This window comes from Polyodon spathula, chromosome 2, assembly GCF_017654505.1.
Source record: "Polyodon spathula isolate WHYD16114869_AA chromosome 2, ASM1765450v1, whole genome shotgun sequence".
In the NCBI taxonomy this organism is placed as follows: domain Eukaryota; kingdom Metazoa; phylum Chordata; class Actinopteri; order Acipenseriformes; family Polyodontidae; genus Polyodon; species Polyodon spathula.
The window spans coordinates 99,684,537-99,707,814 of record NC_054535.1 but is presented as its reverse complement, the minus strand read 5'-3'; the positions used below and the strand labels follow the sequence as shown (position 1 = coordinate 99,707,814).

General features: G+C 40.2%; 1 protein-coding gene across 1 annotated transcript in view; it reads right to left on the bottom strand.

The window, feature by feature from the left end:
• Positions 1-23,278, bottom strand: part of LOC121305160 (LHFPL tetraspan subfamily member 2 protein-like) — a 74,665-nt gene that overhangs the window by 41,421 nt on the left and 9,966 nt on the right. Inside the window, exon 2 of the mRNA XM_041236705.1 lies at positions 7,617-7,679. The gene's annotated coding sequence lies outside the window, so the exon portion shown is untranslated. The remainder of the gene's footprint in view (positions 1-7,616; positions 7,680-23,278) is intronic.

The following is a 23,278-nucleotide window of genomic DNA, read 5'->3' as shown; positions in this document are numbered from 1 at the left end:
TCATTTTGGGAATGGAATTCTGCTTTGCAACCGCACCTTTAAAAAAAAAAAAAAAAAAACTGTGCAAACAGTCTTTTACCGCTGTTCTTCCAGGACTGTCAGAAGCCCACGTCAGTCCGGCAGGCGAGGGGGTTCTCAGTGGGACGTCTTGGGACTCCTGGGAGGGCTGCTTTACCAGGCCTGGGTCCATCCGGCCATGGGCCAAAAGCTCTGGGGTCATTCCCCAATTACTCAGGAAGCAGGTGTTGTGGATCATGCATAATCGAAAAGAACAGAAAAAAACATGCATCTTCTTTGGATGCGTACAAGCCCTGCCTCTTTATGAGTGAGAGAAACACGTGACAAGAGATAGAAGAGCGTCGGCAGCATGAAGGGAAATCGAGAGGACCAGCGCTCATTGAGCTCGCAAGAACTATAAAATAGACAGGGAGAGAAATAAGCACCCTGACAGCACTGAGAAATGCCAAACTAATATAAACTGTGTCTAAAATAACTTCCATAGTTTTTGGTCTTTTATATTATTTCTTACCAATCAATACTTATTTGGTGGGTCAATCAATAGATTTTTTATTTAAGTAAGCTTAAAACTTAAATGCGGTAGAAAAGGCATTTAGAGTGTGTTGTCTGGTTTAATGTATATTGATCGAAAATTATACTATGTTTAAAAAATAAATAATTGTTTTGTGTAAAACAAAAAAAGAACTGGCAAAAGCGCCATATTTTGCTAAAATTGTAAGTTGTTTTTAAAATCCAAACTACCACTTGCGAATCCAAACTCATTTTGGGAATAGGCACAAATCAGCATTGCCAGACAAAAAGAGGTTGAGGACGTAACTGCACAGTTTTCAATTAATTTTTAGGAAGTGGTCTGTGGATTTTATCAATTATTGCACAGGTAAAAAAAAAAAAAAAGTGTTTGTTTGCGCTGCTGTGGTATTTTGCATGTGTCAATGAAACAGCAGCTATAATACTAGTGTTTTACATGAGTAGGGTTATTCAAAATACAATTGACCTCTTAGTATTACTGTATGTTTGTGCATTTTAACTACATTTTTATTTTGACAAACAACTGGGATTTTATTGTGCTGAGTATAGGTGTAAAGGGTTTATGGTGCGATGTGTTCTCAGTATTTATTTTAAGCACATGAGTGAACCCTTTTTTAAATCTGAAAATAACAAAAATTACTTACCGCTATTTTGTGACACCCATTATTATGCTAAATGCTTAGCCTTTCAAGATACATTTCTTTCTGTAATATTAAGCAAATTAGGCTGAGTTTACTGACTTTGAACTGGAGCATATATGTGTGACTATGCAATGGTTTTAAAACTCTGATTTTGCCTCAGTTGCATTACTTGGACTGTTTTCCTTTGTAGCTGCTATATTTTAAGCCTAGAAGCAAGATCTCTATATCAAATGTCATATTAAAATGCCACAATTTCTTTTCATATGGTTAAGGTATCTGGAAAAAATATATATATATTCCTGTGACTCGACTATTGGAATATTGAAGTCTTCGGACACAGCTTTAGAATAAGCAACTGGAACAAGCTAGAGAGGAGGGAAACAAACTGCAACATTCTTTGCTTCCCAGCACTGAAAAGCATGCAGTGGGATTTGTTCCCACATAACGATTTGACATGTTGAAAGCATCTTTCTTGTGGTTTGCCGGGCTGTTTTGAATTAGGTTAAAATTTGGATATTAGGAGCACGATCTCAAAATAAAATAAAACATCATGCAGATTGAATCTGTAAGCAATGGATGGGCTTCAATTAGGTACCTATTATGCTAATGAGCAGCCATTCGGTGATGCCTTTGAAAAGTGCCTACAGGCTTTATACTTTAAGACAGACAATCCAAGCTTGGTACATTATTAAGCACTACAGTTTTGTTTGGCATTTCAGTACTCTCCTAATTTCGAATGCATTTTAATTAAATCAATACGACAGCCTTTTCCACCCCCATGTTTACTAGACCTAGACATAAACGGGCCAGATCTACAACGCTTCTACTCCTTGCAGTTTCAGCAACAAACAGGGCCCTTGAAATCAACACAAGAATAATGAAATGTCAATTCATGATATTTCAAATCTAGATATTTCAATGTCCACTTTGTCCCCACATGCTGCTTTAATGGGCTACAGGCAGGAACTATGTGTGTATGTGAAACCCGCGAGACATTGCAAATGCACCGATTGGGTGCTGAGGAGCCGAGCTGCTTCTCACAAGAACTCTCCTCCAATCATTGCTTTTCTAAAGCCTGTGTTTCATCTCTCTGTGTTCACACACTGTACGCAACGAATATGCAAAGTATCCATACAGAGTAAGGAAAAAACGTTGGGTGTATGCATATTAGGCAAGATTTCTAGAGGATACTGAACGATCGTTGGTGGTATGCGGTTTTTATTTGCCGCAGGAGGACGTCCCGGTAAATCACGAGCCCTGATACATGTTTCACCCGCCCCTGAAATAACTTTGAAATGTTTCAGAAGTAACTTCACTCTTACCAATTCAAAGCAAGCTTAAAAGACGATATCACAAAAGGGAGCAAACAAATTCCACAACAAAGGCCATTTAATTATAATGCTAATCTATGAACACTTGCTTCTTCTTAGATCCCCACAAAGCAGAACATGGACAATGCCTCATGTACAGCTGGATAAATACTGACAACACTTAGCTTGATGTGTTTGCCACTTAATCCGTAAAGGTCACGTCAATTGTAAAACAGACACTATAGGTAACCACCAACTCATTAATTTAAAGAAAGACTCACTGGAATCAATCCACACTCCCATTCATCATCAAAGACACAAAATATTAAACAAACAAGTAGTTCACATACTGCACAGCAGCTGGTGGAGGAGAATGGAAATCACACTAAAACCTGTTCTGAAGAGGTATGTCAACTCAGACAAAGAAGTGATTCCAGCTTTAAATCAGGGGACTTTTAGAACCAGGACTTTTAATATTTAACATGCATTTGTTTTTTGTTTTTTTATAAGACCTCATTAAATGATCTCAATTCTGTACAATATTCAATCTACAATACAGCAAAAAATAAAAATAACCTCAGCTCAGAACAGTCTGTTTGAAATGAAGAAAAGGAATGGGGAGAAAAGAAGACATTGGTAAAAAGATATTTCACAGTCACCACTGGCTGTCCTTCTGTGCCCACTAAGTAGAACAGTACAGGGCCGGATTGATCTTTTCAGTAAACACTCTGCTTCTGAAAAGACATAGCTCAGCAGCACGGCATTCCAGGAATATTCACTGATAAACTGTGAAACCTCTGCCTGCAGGGAAGACAAGGGAAGGGACGGGCAATTCTGGCACCATTTAACTATTCTCCTGCACCACACCGACAAAAACAAAATCCAACATGTGACAATACATTTCTGGTTCACCATGGTTCAGTTCAAATGGCAAAATCATAGATGAAGAGAAACAAATAGCAAATATCTTACATTTCTCACAAGTTTTTACAAAAGCAGGATACGGACAACATGCCCCACAAGTCGATCTGTTCCTTTCTAGTTTTGAATAAATAGCATAACAGAGGCAGAAGTGTTAAAGGGACTAGGAGCGCTTAAAATAAACAAATCCCCTGGGCTAGAAGAGATCCTCCCAATAGTACTCAAAGAAACGAAAGAAGTTATTTACAAATCGCTAACTAAAATCATGCAACAGTCTCTTGAGATAGGAGTTGTACCAAAAGACTGGAGAATTGCAAACATAATACTGATCTACAAAAAGGGAGACAAAACCAAACCAGGTAACTACAGACCAAATAAGACTGACTTCTATTATATGGAAACTACAATAAGATCCAAAATGGAAAATTACCTATATGGTAACAGTATCCTGGGAGACAGTTAGAATTGTTTTAGGAAAGGGAGATCGTGTCTAACTAACCTGCTTGACTTTTTTGAGGATGCAACATTGACAATGGATAATTGCAAACATATGACGTGGTTTATTTAGATTTCCAGAAAGCTTTTGACAAAGTCACGCATAAAAGACTAATTCTCAAAACTGAACACAGTAGGGATTCAAGGAAATGCATGCACATGGATTAGGGAGTAGTTCACATGTAGAAAACAGAAAGTACTGATTAGAGGAGAAACCTCAGAATGGAGCGAGGGAACCAGTGGAGTACTACAGGGATCAATAAAGGTCCTTTGCTCTTCCTAATCTATATTAATTACTTAGATTCTGCTACAGAAAGCAAACTTGTTAAATTTGCAGATGACACAAAAATAGGAGGAGTGGCAAACACTGATGCAGCAGCAAAGGTCATTCAAAATGATCAAGACAGAACATTCTGAACTAGGCAGACACATGGCAAATGACATTTAATAGAGAAAAGTGTAAGGTATTGCATGCAGGCAATACAAATGTGCATTATAAATATCATAAGGGAGATACTGAAATTGAAGAAGGAATCTATGAAAAAGATCTAGGCATTTATGTTGACTCAGAAATGTCTTCATCTAGACAACGTGGGGAAGCTATAAAAAAGCCGAACAAAATGCTCGGATACATTGTGAAAATCGTTGAATTTAAATCAGGGAAGTAATGTTAAAACTTTACAATGCATTTGTAAGACCTCATCTGGAATATTGTGCTCAGTTCTGGTCACCTCACTACAAAAAGGATATTGCTTCTCTAGAAAGAGTGCAAAGCAGAGACCAGAATTATTCTTGGTTTAAAAGGCATGTCATATGCAGACAGGCTAAAATAATTGAATCTATTCAGTCTTGAACAAAGAAGACTACGCGGCAATCTGATTCAAGCACTCAACAATCTAAAAATTGACAAATGTCGACCCAGGGGACTTTTTCGACCTGAAAAAAGGACCAGGGGTCAGCATTCCACATTGTACAGAAAAGCAGTGAGATTCAGAGTCCAGGCCTGCAGCACAGAATTCAGTAAGAAAACTAAATAGCAAGTCAACAAAACACCAGCACAGGGATTCATTTGGAGTTGCATTGTTTGAAATGGGTTTTATTAAAGCCAGAAGGTATTACTCATCATGTAGAATGAAATTTAACCAGCAGAATGATGCTAATTAATGATTAGATCTGCTATCCAGCTCTGCCCGTCATCAGTCTTGTTTTGGACAATGCAAGAACCCAGTATTGGTAGTGTTGTTAAAAGTCAAAGTCCAAGAGCATCATCTCCAGCAATGTGCAGCGCTCTTATTCCAGACCTGCCTGCCATCGAGCCATTACCTCACAGCCCCTCGGGACGCGCTGAAACCCGAGCTGCTAGCACTGCTCCAAAACTTCCTTTCATTAACAAAACCAGGTGGACACATTGAATCAGAACACAATGAAGAAATGGAATACATTTTTCATAGATTCAATTTCCCTTAGATAGCTTCCAATCTGAGCTTCCCCCAGCTGTTTCTATCCATACCCCCCTCTCTTACAGACCACAAAAATGAAAATGCACCATTGCCATCTTTATACAATTACCACTTAATACAAACAATCCCTCAAAAAAAACAGCATTACTGCAATAGTAACTCGGTATTAGATTCCTTCTGCAATACTTCTGCAACGTACTGTGTCTAAAATACTGATTCATATTTGTGTAAAGGATAAGATGGAACACATGCACAGTATAAGAAGGTCACAGAGTCATACTACTGGCATAATAGACTCTGTACTTGTACATCTTACAAGACCAGAAGAGAAAGGGAACAGTCAAGCCCTGTGCTTACAGTGCACTATTAAAGCTTTGATGCTACTGTGTTACTTGCCGATGTGCATACAGAGGTCAGTCCGACAACATGACAGTGTTTATGTATGCTTATGTGGGTAATTTACTATATCTCCGTGTAGATCCTTTTTGGCTGTCTTCACTGCAACAGGAAACACGAGCATTTTCATACATTGTTAATGTTGTGTCTGGTTTTAGGACTGTAAAGTAGGCTATTTGTAATGTGATTAGAAATGTTTGATGCTTAGCACGGCAAAGACTATTTGGATGGAATATATTGAATGAATCAGCGGAATACGAGACAATGATGTAATAAAACAATCCTATTAACCAAACAGGAGTATAAATTTACCAGGTCAAATTGAGCAGGAACTGGGTAAAGTAGACAGACACTGCAAATGTTCTGACTGAGTGTTAAAACTTTACTTTATTTAATACAAAACTATAAGTCTTTATCAATGTTGGGGAAAATGTTCATTTAGTATTCCTACATTACAGAGTTACGGATAAAATCCATTATAATAATAATAATAAATAATAATAATAATAATAATAATAATAATAATAATAATAATAATAATAACAACAATAATAATAATAATAGTAAGGGCATGTGAGCCCTTGTATGAAGGCCTTTTTGATAAAGAAAGGAAACCTTTTGAATGCACTGGGAAGTTCCTTTTATTATTGCTGCACATGATTTATAATAGCCTGCTGAAAGTATTCTTCACAATTATGCAAAGCAAGCTGATGTCATCCTTTTGCTCCTGTTCTGTGTTAGTGAACAGATAGCTTGCCAGATCAAGCAACACTGTGGATATGTGTATTTCAGAATAATCTATTGATTTATTTGCTGTCATTTTCAGCTGAACGTTACTGGTCCAGTTGCTATCATGCGATATTGTCTGAAACACACTCTGGGGAGCACAGTTTACTACCTGTCACACTTAATAACCATCAACAGGGACTGTCAGAAATATTAGATTGCTGCAGCGCCGAGATCATCCCATCTTCTTAAGTCACCCTCGTTAGCAAATCAAAACATTTTGCTGAAAATGGCGAAAATGTCTTATTAGAAAAGGCCCTGTCCAAGGTAACGAGGGGGTGAGGATCGCAGGCAGTGAAGATTTGTTTTGCCCCCAGGTTTTTGGGGTTTTTGTTTGACATGTTCGAGTTCTTGTATTGGGATGATTGAAGGTCTTGCTCCACTAATTTTTAAGCTTGTTTAATGCATGGTTTTTAATGAATTATCCTTTTTGCACCAGTATTAGCTTGTATATATTTACTACCGTTAATAATTGTGTTCTGTACTGTAAGCGGTTATACAGAATTGCTCTTTGATAAATAATCTGATTCATATACAGTTTATTGTGCATTATAAGTGTCTTTAAGAGACCTTTCTTGTTTCTACAATAAATTTAAACACATGACTTCATGACTCCAACATGGTCGATAACTCTTAGTTTTGATCTCTTTTGTTTGACACATCCCTGCCATTAGAAAGGTGCCTCAAACACTGACAGGCGAGTTCTTAAAACAAAATACTGATCTAAAAAGGACCTACTCCATTCTAATTTGATAAATGGCCTACTATATAGTTAAAACACTTCTTAACACCCACCATCTTCTTTTTTTCTTAAATGTGCCTTGAATATGCATCCATGAATATTTCACTTTCTTTGTAACTTTTTTTTTTTACAGTAATATATTATACAGTAAGAAACCCTTCTCTTTTCTTACCATATCCTCTTATTTTTCTATTCACAATTAAGCCAATTAAACTATTGGGTTGCCAAGCAAATAACTTTTGTTTTCAGCTGTTCATTCTTTGGAGAACCCCAATAAGTTCTAGCAGTGCAAATGCTTAATGATTGGAAATGTAGTTACCGGTTATATAATTCTTCACAGTGGCCAACTGGACAGGCTATCCAAAGACCAGCTCTCCCTCACCTGCAAAGGCAATGAAAATACATTAATGCAGACCCCCAGTTAAAATTGTTAAACCCCACCGTCATTTCAATGTATACTTTTCTCTAAGTAGCGGCTGGAGTTTTATGATTTACGGCAGTTGCACAAAAGGGGAAATACATTCCCCGCCTTACGCACGGCAACAGATGTTTCTGTAAAAGTACTGTGGGATGAAAAGCATGGCATGAAATTGGGGGCTGATCATTAGAAGTAGTTGCTGAACCACTGACTCGCTCTCTGTTCATGTCAACTTACCCATTCAGACTCCAGTTACTACTGAACGACTATTCCTGAAAACACCAAATCGGGGTTCTTACAATGCTTAAAAGTTTATAAAACAATATTCCCAGAGATGTATGCAATTCGTTGTGCGATGGCCATGAATACAAAAACAGAATTTCACATTAGTTGTTCTTCATTGGGATGTGTAATTAGCTTGGAGCCTTCAGGTCAAAAGGGGAACTCTGAGTTCTGGAACCACCTTTTCATAGGGCAGAGACAATCTGGCCACAAATGAAAAGAAACCAGCGGTAAATCCGATTGGTTTAGATTACAGTTAGCATTTATAATCTCCTTAGCTTGGCTGGGATCTTGGCTGAAGCTTGGCGACCTGCTACAGGAAGGCCAAAGTAAAGATTTAAAAAGAGAATAACACAGGAGGGTCATCGCATTGAGCAGCTGAATAAGTCGGAGACTAGAGGATACACAACATCATAGGATACACAACATCATAGGATACACAACATCCCGACCATGGCTCGCTATCGGGGGAGGCAGAAGGAAGAGAACAATGGGGATTTGTGAACTTGGGGTCTGCCATTATAATAAAAGGTCAACATGAACTAGAGCGGTGTCAGAATAACAGGAAACGTAATGCTAGGGTTCATACTGTATAGGTCTGGAAGAGTATTTAAGTGGCTAGGAGCCAAAACATGAAATGTGGCTCCCCCCTCAAAGAAAAACCAGACCCCATCTGGAAAATAAGAACCGGCATCATGAGAATATATTTTTCTTACTAGATCAATAGCTGTGCAGCCTGCTAAGTGTTTTAGAATAATGCTTTGTAGCTCCCTGTCCAAAGCAAACACTTAATTTCACAAATGAACCATAAACCCCCTCTCCTAGAGACATCTGTCAGTGAATCATCTCAGACCCCAGTGCTGCTGAAAGGCTTTCAAATCGGGCTGTTTGATCAATGCACCGTTAGAGCGAGAGAGGGCAACCAAGTGCACTGAAAACAGCAGTGCGCAGGAGCTGCAGGCTTCCCTAGCGCAGGACTCAATGAATTCCTGAGTCTTAGCCCTTTACAAAGGACATACAGTATGTGCCCCACAAACAAAATGATACTTATTATTGCAAAGGTGCATGAAACAGGGTTGGATCTGGTCTTCTAAATCATCAGTTTCTCCCTCGTGATGCTTAAGTCAAATGCATTTTTAAGAAGAAATCGCTTGAAGAACCGCTCAGTTCCTTTCGTACCTTAAGGGGTTAATGCATTCGATCTTTCATACCAGGTGACACAGTGTCTGTAAAATGGCAAATTATTTGCAAATAATAACTCAACAGGCAGTTACTGTACAAGGAGATCACACAGTGCACATCCCAATCCCTTTCATACACTGTGCAATTCACAAGCACCGACATTAAAATATTACTAATGAAAACAACTCTTGGACTTTTGGTGGTGTAAAAAAATGTTACACATTTAAGATTTGGAGCAATAAATGTGCCATAGTGAAAAATTCAGGAGGTCAATTATTCATAGGTCATGTGAAAATATCATTATACTGCTGTTTCATGATCATAGCCATATGTTTTATAAAACTATTACAATATGATTCCTACGCATGTCCTGCTAACATGTTTTAAAAAAAAAAAGTCTACAGATTTAGTGGATTTTGTTCTGAAGTTTTCTTCTTTCATTTGCACATTTAGGAAACTGAAATCTCAGGCCCTTTGTCTACTCAGACAGTCCAGGCTTCATTTCTACATGTAAATCAAAATGTAATACATTCCATACATTTAAACACACAACAGGCTTTGAAAATGTCAAAAAACTACGCAGTTCTGTACAGGATCAAACGCATAAATGAAGAAAAGCAAAAATAAATCTATCAAACAAATATCATAACAGCAGAGGACCAGAGCAGTTCAAGCTCAAGTGCGTTTTACAAATGAACTGAACCAAATCTTAACACAACTAAATAGATGCTGGAGAGCAATCTGCTACTGGTGCAGGAATAGGGCTGCAACAGCACTTTGCCTGGAAAGAAAAACAGATTTTCTGGGATTTCCTTTAGTAGGCTAACCCTTCAATACAGTGTGATGTAAAAATCTCATATGCACTGAAGAAGAGTAAAGCAGTGTGGCTACAGTATAGAACTCAACTTCTGCACTGGAACTGAATCATCTAAAAACGTTATCACCTACTGAAAGTATGGTATATTTTCACTAGATTTAAAGAGTGTAATGCATATTTCAAACATATAACATTGTGTACACTAAAACATCCAATATCCACTCCTCCCTCGTCTTCTCTGGGAGAGCAGAGAGGTCTGTCTGGGTTCAATATCCACTCCTCTCTATGGAGTCCCAGGGAGGAGGTCTGTCTGGGTTCAATATCCACTCCTCCTTCCTCGTCCCTGGGACTACACAGAGAGGTCTGTCTGGGTTCAATATCCACTCCTCCCTGGGACTGCACAGAGAGGTCTGTCTGGGTTTAATATCCACTCCTCCCTCCACGTTTCTGGGACTGCACAGAGAGGTCTGTCTGGGTTCAAATGTCCACTCCTCTCTCCTCATCCCTGGACTGCACAGACAGGTCCGTCTGAGTTCAATATCCACTACTCCTCCCTGGGACAGCAGAGAGATCTGTCTGGGGTCAATATCCACTCCTCACTCCTCATCCCTGGGAATACACAGAGAGGTCTGTCTGAGTTCAATATCCACTCCTCCCTGGGACTGCACAGAGGTCTGTCTGGGTTCAATATTCACTCCTCACTCCTCATCCCTGGGACTGCACAGAGAGGTCTGCCTGGGTTTAATATTCACTCCTCCTTCCTTGTCCATGGGACTGCACAGAGAGGTCTGTGTGATTTCAATATCCACTCCTCATCCCTGGGACTCCACAGAGGTCTGCCTGGGTTCAATATTCACTCCTCCTCCCTCGTCCATGGGACTCGAGGGAGAGGCCTGTCTAGGTTCAAACCCTGCGATCACTGGGATTGTAATCAGGGCTGCTCCGAGCTGCAGGCTGGAGGATCCCAGAAGGAAGAGGAAGCTGGGGTGGGCCCGCATGTGGTAAAGGTTGCAGCAGCTTCACAGCTAGGAAACAAGCCGGCCCGGGGGACTCTGGGAATTCTGCCGCAGGCATGTCCACTGTGGTTTCGCACACCACAAAGGAGGCCATTCTTCAGCATTTTTTTTCTTTGTGAAGATCACATTAAGGGTCAGTTTGTTTAAATACTTTTCAATCTGCTGTTGCTTGAAAAAGACAAGACTGTTCTTGCTCATTTAGGGAAGTGTATGGTTCACAACACTACAGTCCATATGTTAGGAGTCTTTATGCATTACACGGACTTAGATTGTGTGCGCATGCAAGTACACTGTTCCAGGCTAATGGATACAAGTTAATTGCACAAAGAGATTCCCATTCCTGTGCCATTTCCTGTTTAAGCAGCAGTTACAGAACAAAGGCAATTTGATGGTGTTAAGAAATTTGGTTAAGTTGCCATCTGCCGATATAACAGATCTGTTGGTAGCCTGGTTTCCCTGTACAAGGAGTCCAGCATGATGAGTACAAATCTATATGCCAAAGGTCATTTAAGCCATTCAGTTCAGAAACACAGAACATCTCGGATTCGGATCTTGGTTATTAAAGTTCCATACTCATTGCAGCCACCGCAGGAATGATTACATATGACCAGGGCAAACATCTGCCTTCAAATGTTCCCTCAGTCACTAACCACTGCAACTGCAACTGCAGTATTCCACATGGTGCAGCTCAGCACTGGTTTAGTTCCACTCAACACACCGTCTGCAGATCTGGTGAACCCAGTAAACAGCTATATTACCATCTATAGGAAAGCAATGTATAACTGCACGGTATTGTATTGTGCAAGATTGGGCTCAGTTGTGTCCAGCATGTATTTGTATGGATGGCAGTTTTTTTGTACAGCACTTGCGTTTGTGCTATCTACTATCAACAGAGACAGTAATCACAAGCATCTGAATTGCTGCTTTTACATGAAAAGGGAGAAATTGCAATAGTGCATGAAACGTTTCTACATGAAGGGGTTGTGAAGAATGAAATAAAATTACAAAAATAAATACAATTACAAAAACTGCACACTTGAACTCTGTATTGAGTTCTCATTTTAGGAGCATACTTACACACAGTAACTGGCTTTCTTGCCCTGCTTGTAGAATTAAAAAACATTTAATCTTTTAATTGCCACGTTACCCTTCAGGAACATGTCCTGTTACATGACCTCTGTACTCCAGACTGGCATGTCCTGTTACAGAACCTCAATACTCCAGACTGGCATGTCCTGTTACAGAACCTCAATACTCCAGACTGGCATGTCCTGTTGCAGAACCTCAATACTCCAGACTGGCATGTCCTGTTACAGAACCTCAATACTCCAGACTGGCATGTCCTGTTACAGAACCTCAATACTCCAGACTGGCATGTCCTGTTACAGAACCTCAATACTCCAGACTGGCATGTCCTGTTACAGAACCTCAATACTCCAGACTGGCATGTCCTGTTACAGAACCTCAATACTCCAGACTGGCATGTCCTGTTACAGAACCTCAATACTCCAGACTGGCATGTCCTGTTACAGAACCTCAATACTCCAGACTGGCATGTCCTGTTACAGAACCTCAATACTCCAGACTGGCATGTCCTGTTACAGAACCTCAATACTCCAGACTGGCATGTCCTGTTACAGAACCTCAATACTCCAGACTGGCATGTCCTGTTACAGAACCTCAATACTCCAGACTGGCATGTCCTGTTACAGAACCTCAATACTCCAGACTGGCATGTCCTGTTACAGAACCTCAATACTCCAGACTGGCATGTCCTGTTACAGAACCTCAATACTCCAGACTGGCATGTCCTGTTACAGAACCTCAATACTCCAGACTGGCATGTCCTGTTACAGAACCTCAATACTCCAGACTGGCATGTCCTGTTACAGGACCTCAATACTCCAGACTGGCATATCCTGTTACAGGACCTCTCTAGTCTCTAGACTGGCATGTCCTGTTACAGAGACTCTCTACTACAGACTGGCATGTCCTGTTACAGAGCCTCAATACTCCAGACTGGCATGTCCTGTTACATGATCTCTCTAGTCTCCAGACTGGCATGTCCTGTTACAGAGCCTCAATACTCCAGACTGGCATGTCCTGTTACATGATCTCTCTAGTCTCCAGACTGGCATGTCCTGTTGCAGAGCCTCTCTACTCCAGACTGGCATGTCCTGTTACAGAGCCTCTCTACTCCAGACTGGCATGTCCTGTTATAGGACCTCTCTAGTCTCCAGACTGGCATGTCCTGTTATAGGACCTCTCTAGTCTCCAGACTGGCATGTCCTGTTACATGATCTCTCTAGTCTCCAGACTGGCATGTCCTGTTGCAAAGCCTCTCTACTCCAGATTGGCTCACTGCTGTGTTCATTGCGTACATTTAAGTGAGAACAGCAATCTCAGAGGAATAGCGTATCATGAAAACATGCCAGAAAATACTCCCCCTGAAACCCGAACAAAGTCAACCAAAACAAGATCAATTATTTTTACAAAATAAAAAAAGAATAATGTTTGCATTACTCAATAGACAGTGGCTGGCTTAAACGTATGACTCTGTTACAGGAACGACTGATTGGAGACTGCTGTGCTTTGAAGGTCTTGCCAGAGGTGCTTCAAAGGCTCAGAACGTGCCTTCTTTATCCCCGGCTCTGTTACTTATAGTATTAGGATCCCACTGACCAGCAGACTATCCAGCTCAAACACTGAAATAACATTCGTGAGTGGGCAGCCACAGGGAAAAATTAAAAGGCACACAGTTTTTTTATTTTTTATTTTTTAACTATATGCCACATTGATCCAATCCCAATGAATTACTAGAAGAACATAATTAAGCACTATTATCCAACACAGCGGATGCTGCCCACAAGACCAGCTCTGTACTGAGAATAGGATTCTAGCAGGACTCCAGGGGTTGGCACATCAAGTTTGTGACCTCATAAAGCATGAAGATGGCACTTTACAGGGAGTTTAAATGGGAGAATGAATTTGGCTGATTTTAAAGAAGTGGAAAAATGAGTCTCATTGGATAGGAGTTTGAGCCAGAGATTTACACGACCAAGGACTGCCTCAGACATGCCTGAGAGTAATTAGACTAATGATAGAGGTCACAAGCTCAGGCTACAAGACATGCTTACAACCCAGGTTCACGTCACAGAACGCATCACTGACGTTACAATGAATGGGGACATCCCTGGAGTCAAGACACCCTGTACACAAAGCGATAAATAAACTCAAATCACTAGCAATCTCTGAGCAGCATTCCTCACATTGCCCAGATTCCTTCGACTTCATTTCCTTCTACTAGGCTGCGCAGTCTAACCTACAGACCACAAAAAACTAATTAAAAAAAAAAAACTAAAGAACGTAAGGAACACAAAATTGAACAGAAAAATTCTTTGAATATTAGGGAATCACCTTAAATAACAAACAAAATAACAGAGACATTTTGTTTTGGGTGCTGTGAATTAACCTGTATGTAAATTGTACTAGTCAATAAGAGAACGCCTCAGTTTTGATATGTAGGCAATATGAAGCAGAACACTCAAATATGAGCAAAAGTCTGAGGTTTTTTTCCCCTAGTATGAGGTCACTCTTTCTGTCACTCTGCGTCAATGATCACATTTCATTGTTTCAGTCCAGCTAAAATCAATAAAACAACCTTCCATTCTTGCCAGCTCCTAATAAATCAGGTCGTACACAACAGACAGCTCACAGCGGGCTCTATAACATTAGTCATGTGTCCTGTTTCTTCCAGCAGTAAAACAAACCAGAACCACAAGATTTGACTGCCAGTTCCCTGATCAATGTAAATCTCTGCTGCAGAAGTCTCCAAGTCAGTACGGTGCATGCATTACTCCAAAGCGTACATCCTCCCCTTTTTAATTACAACTCGTAAGCAAAAAGCAAAGCTTGGTCAATGCTCAAAAAAAAGAAATGCAGAAATGTATTGACTGTACAGATAGATCGTCAGAGCAGTTGCCAGCACATACTGGTAATCAGCCTTAGCTACCATGCCATTGGTGGGGTGGATCAAAGAAAGACCTGCAATGTATCCTGTTCATCAAGTTCTTCCCTCGCCGAGTAATGTTCCCCCAATTTGGTGTTTCTAATGACAGGGGTGGGATATGCAATTCACACTCTTGGGGTGAGGCACTCCCCAGTTTAAAATATATACAGAGGCCACAAATGTGTACGTTCATGGGCTGGCAACATACTATAAACTTCAAAGGCCTTGGTTACAACTTCAGTTCATTTATTCAAAACCCTTAGTTTAGGCATTCATTTTCCATCCATGCTTATGAGATTTCTCCTGGGGTGATCGACCAGCCCTAGATTTACATTATCACACAGACAATATTATTTATTTATTTATTTATTTATTTATTCTCCCTCTCCTCTTAATATTTATTTCAGAATAGATACATTCTAAAGAGAATGCAGTCAGTTTGTATTACAGCTTGTAACGTAAAGCAGATGCCTTTACTTGGGACACCAGCAAAAAAAAAAACCTCAAACAAACCTCTTTTCTGCCAAGTTTATGAAAAAATGTCACTGTCCATAGTGAATTTCATTTGAATCTTTGTGATATTTGCTGCAGATGACAAAGCTCTCTTTTCTTGGTTTAAGGAATATATATATATATATATATATATATATATATATATATATATATATATATATATATATATATATATATTATATATATATATATATCATAAAGCAACTAAAATTGCAGCCCGTGTACGCTCTTCTGCTTGGTTACTACAGCTTGACACAGCCTCTCCAGTACTTCTGTTCCACAACAGCAGCCCTTGAAGTAAACACAAGGAAACATTTCAGGGTTTCTGTCTGATCTCTCGACAACTTAAAATTCTCCTTCCATCAGGTTTCCAACAGGATTTCCTGAACCCAGAAGAGCGGGGGGACAGAATAATCCTGCAACATTTTTTTTTTTAAATAACTAACCAACTGTAGTAAACTAAACTGTCAGGTTTAAACTTTGATATTCACGGATGTGCCAGATTTACAGAGTAGTATGAGACCAACTCACCCAAACGCAACTGTGTTACATGCCTGCAGTGCTGAATGGAACACAGTGTATATTATACAAACACAAACCGTCCACAGCTGTCCACATCACAAAACCACCACAGAGCTGTCAAAATGAGGGTCCAGGGGTTTGATGGGTAAGGAGACTGAGCTGTAATGTTCACCTCTAAGGCAGTGGCCCTGAGGCAGGCCGTAAGCATTCTCAATGAGAGTGATGTAACAAAGGCCGCAATCACAAAACGAGACATTTCAGATGCACTGTTCCAATTATTAACTTTACCACTTGACCAAATTCCACTCTGTGGCAGGGCTGAGGGCTGCCCTGTAAAATAATACATTTGTGTTGGGTTCATAAATTAAACATAGTTTGGTTCGGATTGTAAATAAAATGTATAACCTTCATCAAAACAAAATGTGTGCTGGGTGGCAGGGTTGGGAGGTTAGACCTCCCTGCTTGCCTAAATGAATCTGAATGTGCAGCAGATGGCCAGGTGTCAATTGCATAACCAATAATCAACAAAAACTGGTCAGCTGCCTATAAAAAGGGTCTGGAAAGTCAGTCCTTTGTTCTTACTTGTGGTTTGTTCATGTCTGCGTCTCAGGGTGAAGATTCAGGCCTGTGTACACAGCCAGGGAGTGAACCGGATGGGCCAAACACGATTATCACTGCGTGTGTAACCGGGATAATTGTTACAACCAGGGTAGGGATAAATGCAGGAGAATTTAATCCCACACCAGTTTATTTAGTTTGTGTTCGGGAGAAGGTTCCTGAAGCTGGATCTCCCTTTTAGTGGGAGCAGCGCTGAGCCACTGGATGGCAAACTTTTGTTTTTAGCTGCTTTACCCACTGTGCTTTGTTTTGTGTTTTTGTGATTATGTATACGTGTGTGTATTTCCTACTGCACTAGGGCTACTATTGCTGGTACCCTGGTGGCAGCAATACATGCCAAAATGATATTCTGTACGCATTATATATCACCTCTGTGTAGAAGCAATGACACACACAGAGCACTGCTGTATGGAAAGAATTACCACTACAGGAAACACTTAGCAGGCATTTCCAGCATAAGGAACTCCACTCCACTGATATACATCTGTTGTTATAGAAAAAGGATCGGTTACATTTTTCACAAACACACCATCATGAGTGAAGCGCTCCCTTTTTCAGATTTTTAAAACAGCACTCTGGGATTTCTAGTGCCGCTGCAGTAGCTTTAGAAACTGAAATCACATTTAACCTAAAACCACAGGAGAGAAACGCTACGACTTTTCCATCTGCAGCTCCTGGCAAGCTCCAATTCGTCTTGTGCAGATGACAGCAGTCTTCCAAGAATCAGGCTTGGGTAATTACTACTTTAAGAAAGAAAAGTTTTAAAATAAACTCTTTGTCTTTTACTTTGTTCCTTAGCAGCATATAGAAAACATAGTGAAATGACTATCATAACCGGACGAAAGCATCGGTCTGTGAATGAAACTTTCAAATGCGATGCAGGTAATGTTTCACAGCAGTGGAAACAAACATCACAATAAAAAAAACTACACTGGGGAAGCCTATACAAACAGCTATTTAAAGGAGCTCTGCATGGAGTGCAGGATGTGCCCTATAGCCTGGAGATCACAGGTTCGAATCCAGGCTACGTCACTGCCGACCGTGACCGGGGGTTCCTAGGGGGCGGCGCACAATTGGCCGAGCGCTGCCCGGGTAGGGAGGGCTTAGGTCGGCAGGAAAATCCACGGTTGACCACGCACCAGCAACCCCTGTGGCTGATAGGGTGCCTGCGGGTCTGCAGTGGAGTCATTCAGATCTGTGTTGTCCTCCGACACTATAGGACTGGTGGCCTTGCTGTGGATCCACGGTGCGAAAAATGATGGATTGGCAGGAGCGTGCCTCGGAGGACGCGTGTTCCAACCTCCGTTTTCCGAGTCGGCAGGGGGTTGCAGCAATGAACCGGGATACAAATAACAACTGGGCTTTCCAAATTGGGGAGAAAAACAGGGGGAAAAAAAACAAAAAACAGCCATTTAAAAGCATTGTTAGCATTCAGTCTGAGTAAGCAGCCAATATGAAAATGGAATACAGATGTTGCAGTTGTTCTGGATGAGAAGGTAACTTACCAAGGAATTAATACCTGCATTTTCCAACAATGAGATACTCCATGGTAATGCAATTAAGCTATAGGACCCAAAGAAGAGCAACTGCAGTTGCACTGTTCTCTGGGACCAAGGCTCTTAAAAGATTATGACTGAACGCACCTGTTTGGAAGTCCATTTCTGGGCATTTATGGTACACCTTAAATAGTGTTCTTACAAATTAAAGCTTTGGGTGTCGCCAAGTTAACATCTAGCAAAAAAGTGAATAGACTGACATTTTGACAAAAGGCACAATTAAGAAAAGCAAGCACTCAATTGTGAGTTGTTGTAACCCCTCACTTGCTTTTGAAAGGGACAGGAGTAACATCTTTGATCACAGAAACAATTGCTGCTGCTGACTGTGCTGCTGATTGCTGCATGTAACCCGAGGGGTTTACCCAGACACCCTACTCCAAAACCAGCCTAGTCTTCAATACAAAGGACACACTTCCTGAGTGTTTTGCGGTCCGTCTTAATTTGTAACATGTACACATCCTTTAAAGTTCTTATTTTCCTGTTTTCTTATCAGCTGCTGGCTAATGGGAATTCCATCCCTAAGGCTGTGCGGTGGAAGATGTTAAAAGAACAAAAAAGCACAAGGGACTCCTGGCTATTACATCAAATGAAATGCTGCATCTTGTTTTAGAGAAACCACGTCTACGTTGCTAAGGCTTGGCAGATCACTGTGAAATGAAGTTACTGTACATCAGAAACAGATTTTATTTTTAGGGGAAAATCCAATTAAAGGATGTTCAAGTTTAATGAACTTGCTCGTTCTGATTTCCATCCCCTGGTTATTTATTTTTGTTAAATAAATCGTGTTTTAGTATTTCGGGAAAAGCAAAGAATGACCATTGATCTAGAGGAAAAATGTAATTCCTGAAATGAGAGAAGGCTGCCCTGTAATGATGCAATGTGAAACACACTTACAAGGAATCCCTTTAATGTAACCACCATTTCATTTTGCAGCTGGACGACTTGCCTTGTTTTACTGCATGCTGCTTTGCTCTACAGACTTTTCCACATTTCAAAAAGATTCTTCTTGAACCTCGTTCCTGTCCCTCTGCTGACTGGGTGTGAACACAAGACACAAGTGTAAAAGTTATCAAAGCATGTGGACTCTTTAAATCCTCAGACAGTGAAGACAACAGCATCAATTATGACACTGGCATCATTCAGTAAACTTAGCATTTCTATGTTTGAAGTATTTCTTGGCATAGACCTCAGTAAACAAAGCACTGGTGCCACACTCCTCACACAGGTCCAGAGTATCTCTCCAACCTGCTGACCCACTACGTCCCTGCATGCAAGCGGAGGTCCTCTGACTTTGGCTTGCTTGTTATACCCAAGAAAAAGCGCAGCACACTAGTAGAACGTTCTTTTAGCTTCGTGGCCCCGACTCTGGAACCCTCTCCCAGCTTTAGTGCGTGCAGCTCCCACAGTCACTCGCTTCAAATCAACTCTCAAGACCCACTTGTTCTCTCTTGCTTTAAATGCTCTTTAAGCCTGATATCTGTTATTAGCTGTTCTCTAAATGCTATTTCAGGTTTTAGTTCGTATGATTCTGTATGAAACACGCATCCACAATGTTTAGAATTTACATCCTAGCTTTGTACGTTATGTATTTGCATTGTTTTTTACTGTTTGTATTTAATGTACTATGCCCTGTATTTCACTGCATTTAATGTATTATGCATTGTTCCTTACTGTCTTGTAAAGCTCTTTGTAATGGTGGTCCCCTATGAAAGGCGTTATATAAAATAAATGTTGATTGATTGATTGATTTAAACAGATCCATATGATAAGCAAACAGCTTTAGAAAATGGAGTCTTTTATTTTCAGTATGCAAGTACAATTATATGACTTACAATTTAAAATAGCAACTGATGAAATGTAATGCACAAGAGTTTGGTAAGCCAAAGTGTTTGGCTACAACAGGACCAAAAGCAATAATGGTGCCATGCCAGACATGAGCCAGAACAACCCTATTCCTCGTCTAGGACAGCTTTTTGTAAGCTCTGAAAGTTCACCTGCAAACCAGGCCAGTTTTTTTCAAGGGCTATATATAGAAATTCAGAAGACTCAACTTGCTAATTCATCTCTGATGACTAGCATTAACCCCAAGTCACTGATTTAATAAGTGCTGAATTACACAGCAATGAATAGATAGTCTAGTGGTAAAAGCAGAGAGGGTTCAAATCCCAACTCAATCAGAGACCGGGAAGATGGAAAAGTGTGCTTCTTGATTAAAAAATTATTGTGCAGTTTGCAAAAAAATTATGTGACAAACTAAACAGTATGTTTTATGAAATGATACAGAATCAGTTATTTAAAAGATGCAACTTAATCTGGATGAGCACAGTTTGAAGACAGTTTGCAGTGAACATTTAGCTTGGTGTCCGAGAAGGGAATGCAATGCTTTACCCTTCATGCAAAGTCCGTCAGCTCTCTGCAGGCTTCTAAAAGTTCAGGAACATGCTCTATAAACGTCAATTATAAAAGAAGGAATATCTCTCCAGGCTAAAGAAAAACAGTCCCAAAGAAAATGTTCAGCTGAAGATTAATTACAGATGTCCGACCCAATATATTCCTGTAAAGTTATTTACCAAAACACGTGCATGCACATGCACACACACCATTGACCTGATGTTTTATCTGAATGTGACTGTAAAGTTTACTCCTTCTAAACCACAGCATTAATCTATACTTAAAATTTGACATTGTTTTTCTTTCCTATTGCTTTAAACAGGAAGACTTTTAACTTTGAGCAAGGTGCCAAGTTCTGAAGAGCAGTTTACAGACACACAATCTGGAAATTGCAAAAGATTCTGGATCTGCATTTGCACTTCAGACACCATGTACACAGAAGCGGACCCCTAAAAGTATCATACAATGAAAAGGCTTGTAAAAATGTTTTGTATAAACTCACCTGAGGTTTCCCAGTCTGTTGCAGTAGCAGAATTACATTTCTTAGGGTGCTACAGCAGCCAGCCATGTTGAGAGTTAGGACGGGTATTGCTTTTTATGATTTCATTGCCAAGATCTTTGTTATATTTTCATAACCACTAGATTTCAGCACCCAGTTTCAGAGGGGCATGCTTTTCTGTCAGTCACTGTAGCAATACTAGACAAGCCAATGCTGCTAGAAACGATGTTAGTGGTTCAGTCGGGGATAGTCTACCGTCTGAGGCAAAAATCCCCAACACCCCAACATGGGGGTGAGCAGCTGCTGTCTTTAGGGTGAAAGGTTAAACCAAGATTCCATTGCATTCGTTAGCAAAGCAGCAGGAGGCATTCCTGGTGTCCTGATTAAATTCACTTACAAGTCAAACAATGTGTCCTGGCTACATTTAAAATCTAAATCCCCACCCCCATAGATGTTGCACCTTGGTGGATATTTGAGTTATAAGAAATCACTATACTGGTGCTGTTGAGCAAGCGAGCCAGTGTGTGTGTGTGGGCACTTGTTAGAGAACATTTACTTATGGTAATAATACATTGGAATTGGCAATCTACAATATTGGTAGTTTCTTGAGTCTCATCGGGAGATGGGATAATCATGCTCTAAATCTTGGCAGGTATGGATTTCTGATAACAGGTTTGAGAATTACCAACAAAAGTGCAAATAAATGGCAATTGTGTTTGTTTTTTAGGCACCAGCCCGATAGGAAATGGGGTTAGATTAGCCAACATACTGCATATGTAATTTAGGAGCAAAATCTGAAACCCCATACCCAGTGGTCGAGAACGAAACTGTAATATATGTTTTCTGTACACATCAATACTATACATCACTCAGCAGCATGAAAAAAGACCAGAGCACCAAAACCAGGAATACTGTTAACACTCTAGAACACTAAGAGTTCCACAAAGGAGAACGGCATGCGATTACTGGGCTGTAACAGCTGACTAGTCATTTGCTAAAAACGTCATCAGACAGAACTGTGTATTTTAATATAAGCTATTAAATTTACTACAAAATGTTTAGTCCAAACGTTTTACTATTGGGTCAACACACTGACACAAAAACAGTAAGCCATTCATGGACTTGAAAATCAATCCCCTTACTTGTTCACAGAACAGCGATGGGTTTGCACTAAAACGTCTGATTGTAAATTCCTTCTTATTGCTTACTGCTCTCGGCAACCACAGGCTAACAAATAATGGGTTCAATGAACTGCTGTAATGCTTGAAACCTGCTCCTCCAAAAAGGGTCTTCAGGTTAAATGTGGTTGCCATGGAATCAAGCAAACTATGCTGAAAACAACAAGTCTAACAAACAACCTCTTTCACTGTAAAACAAAGGGAATCATGTTTATAGTGGTCCTCTCAACTGTTCTTTGACTGAACCGCCTTTTCAACAGCCAGCACTCCTGAGGCTTTGGGAGGCCAATCATCTGAACGCCAGAATGTACAGCCATTGAAGAAACGCACTTGTTAGCATTATTCCTACAGTCTTTATCTTTAGTGCATAATTCATTCATTTTAAAATGATGTTAATATAGGTAGTTCCATCACAGAATGGTGCGCCAAGTGTATGTAGTAAATACTCTTAACTGGTCATGTGTATTGAAAGTATCTGTACTTTTGAAGCATAACCATAATCTCAGAGATCTTTAAGGCTACAGCACCTGCATTTCTCTGTGTCTAAGGCAGCAGCTTGAGAAACATTTACCAATTGCTCTTTGCATCATAAGCAGTAAACTGAATGGAAAGCCAAGGTTACTAATATCTCATTTCCAAGCACCACTCAGCCCAGGTTGAGAACCCTGCTGCCCCTGACGTTGCGTTTCCATGTTCATTCAGCCGACTCACATTAGCTGCCAAGCCGAGCTGCCCCTAATTTTTCTGGCCCTTTTCCAAAGCAGGCAAAAGTGAGATGGGTGGAAGTCTGTCACAACACTGACCAATCAAGTGATGAGGGGGAGTAAACCATCCTTGATAAGCAGGTTTCTCTGTGCTGTATTCTTATATGCTGTTTTTTGTAACAAAAATCTCCAAATAATTGTTAGGATTATCAGTAGCAAAGAAAGTGTCCATCCTTTCAGTTTTGTTAACAAATTTATGCAATCTTAGCCAAAGAA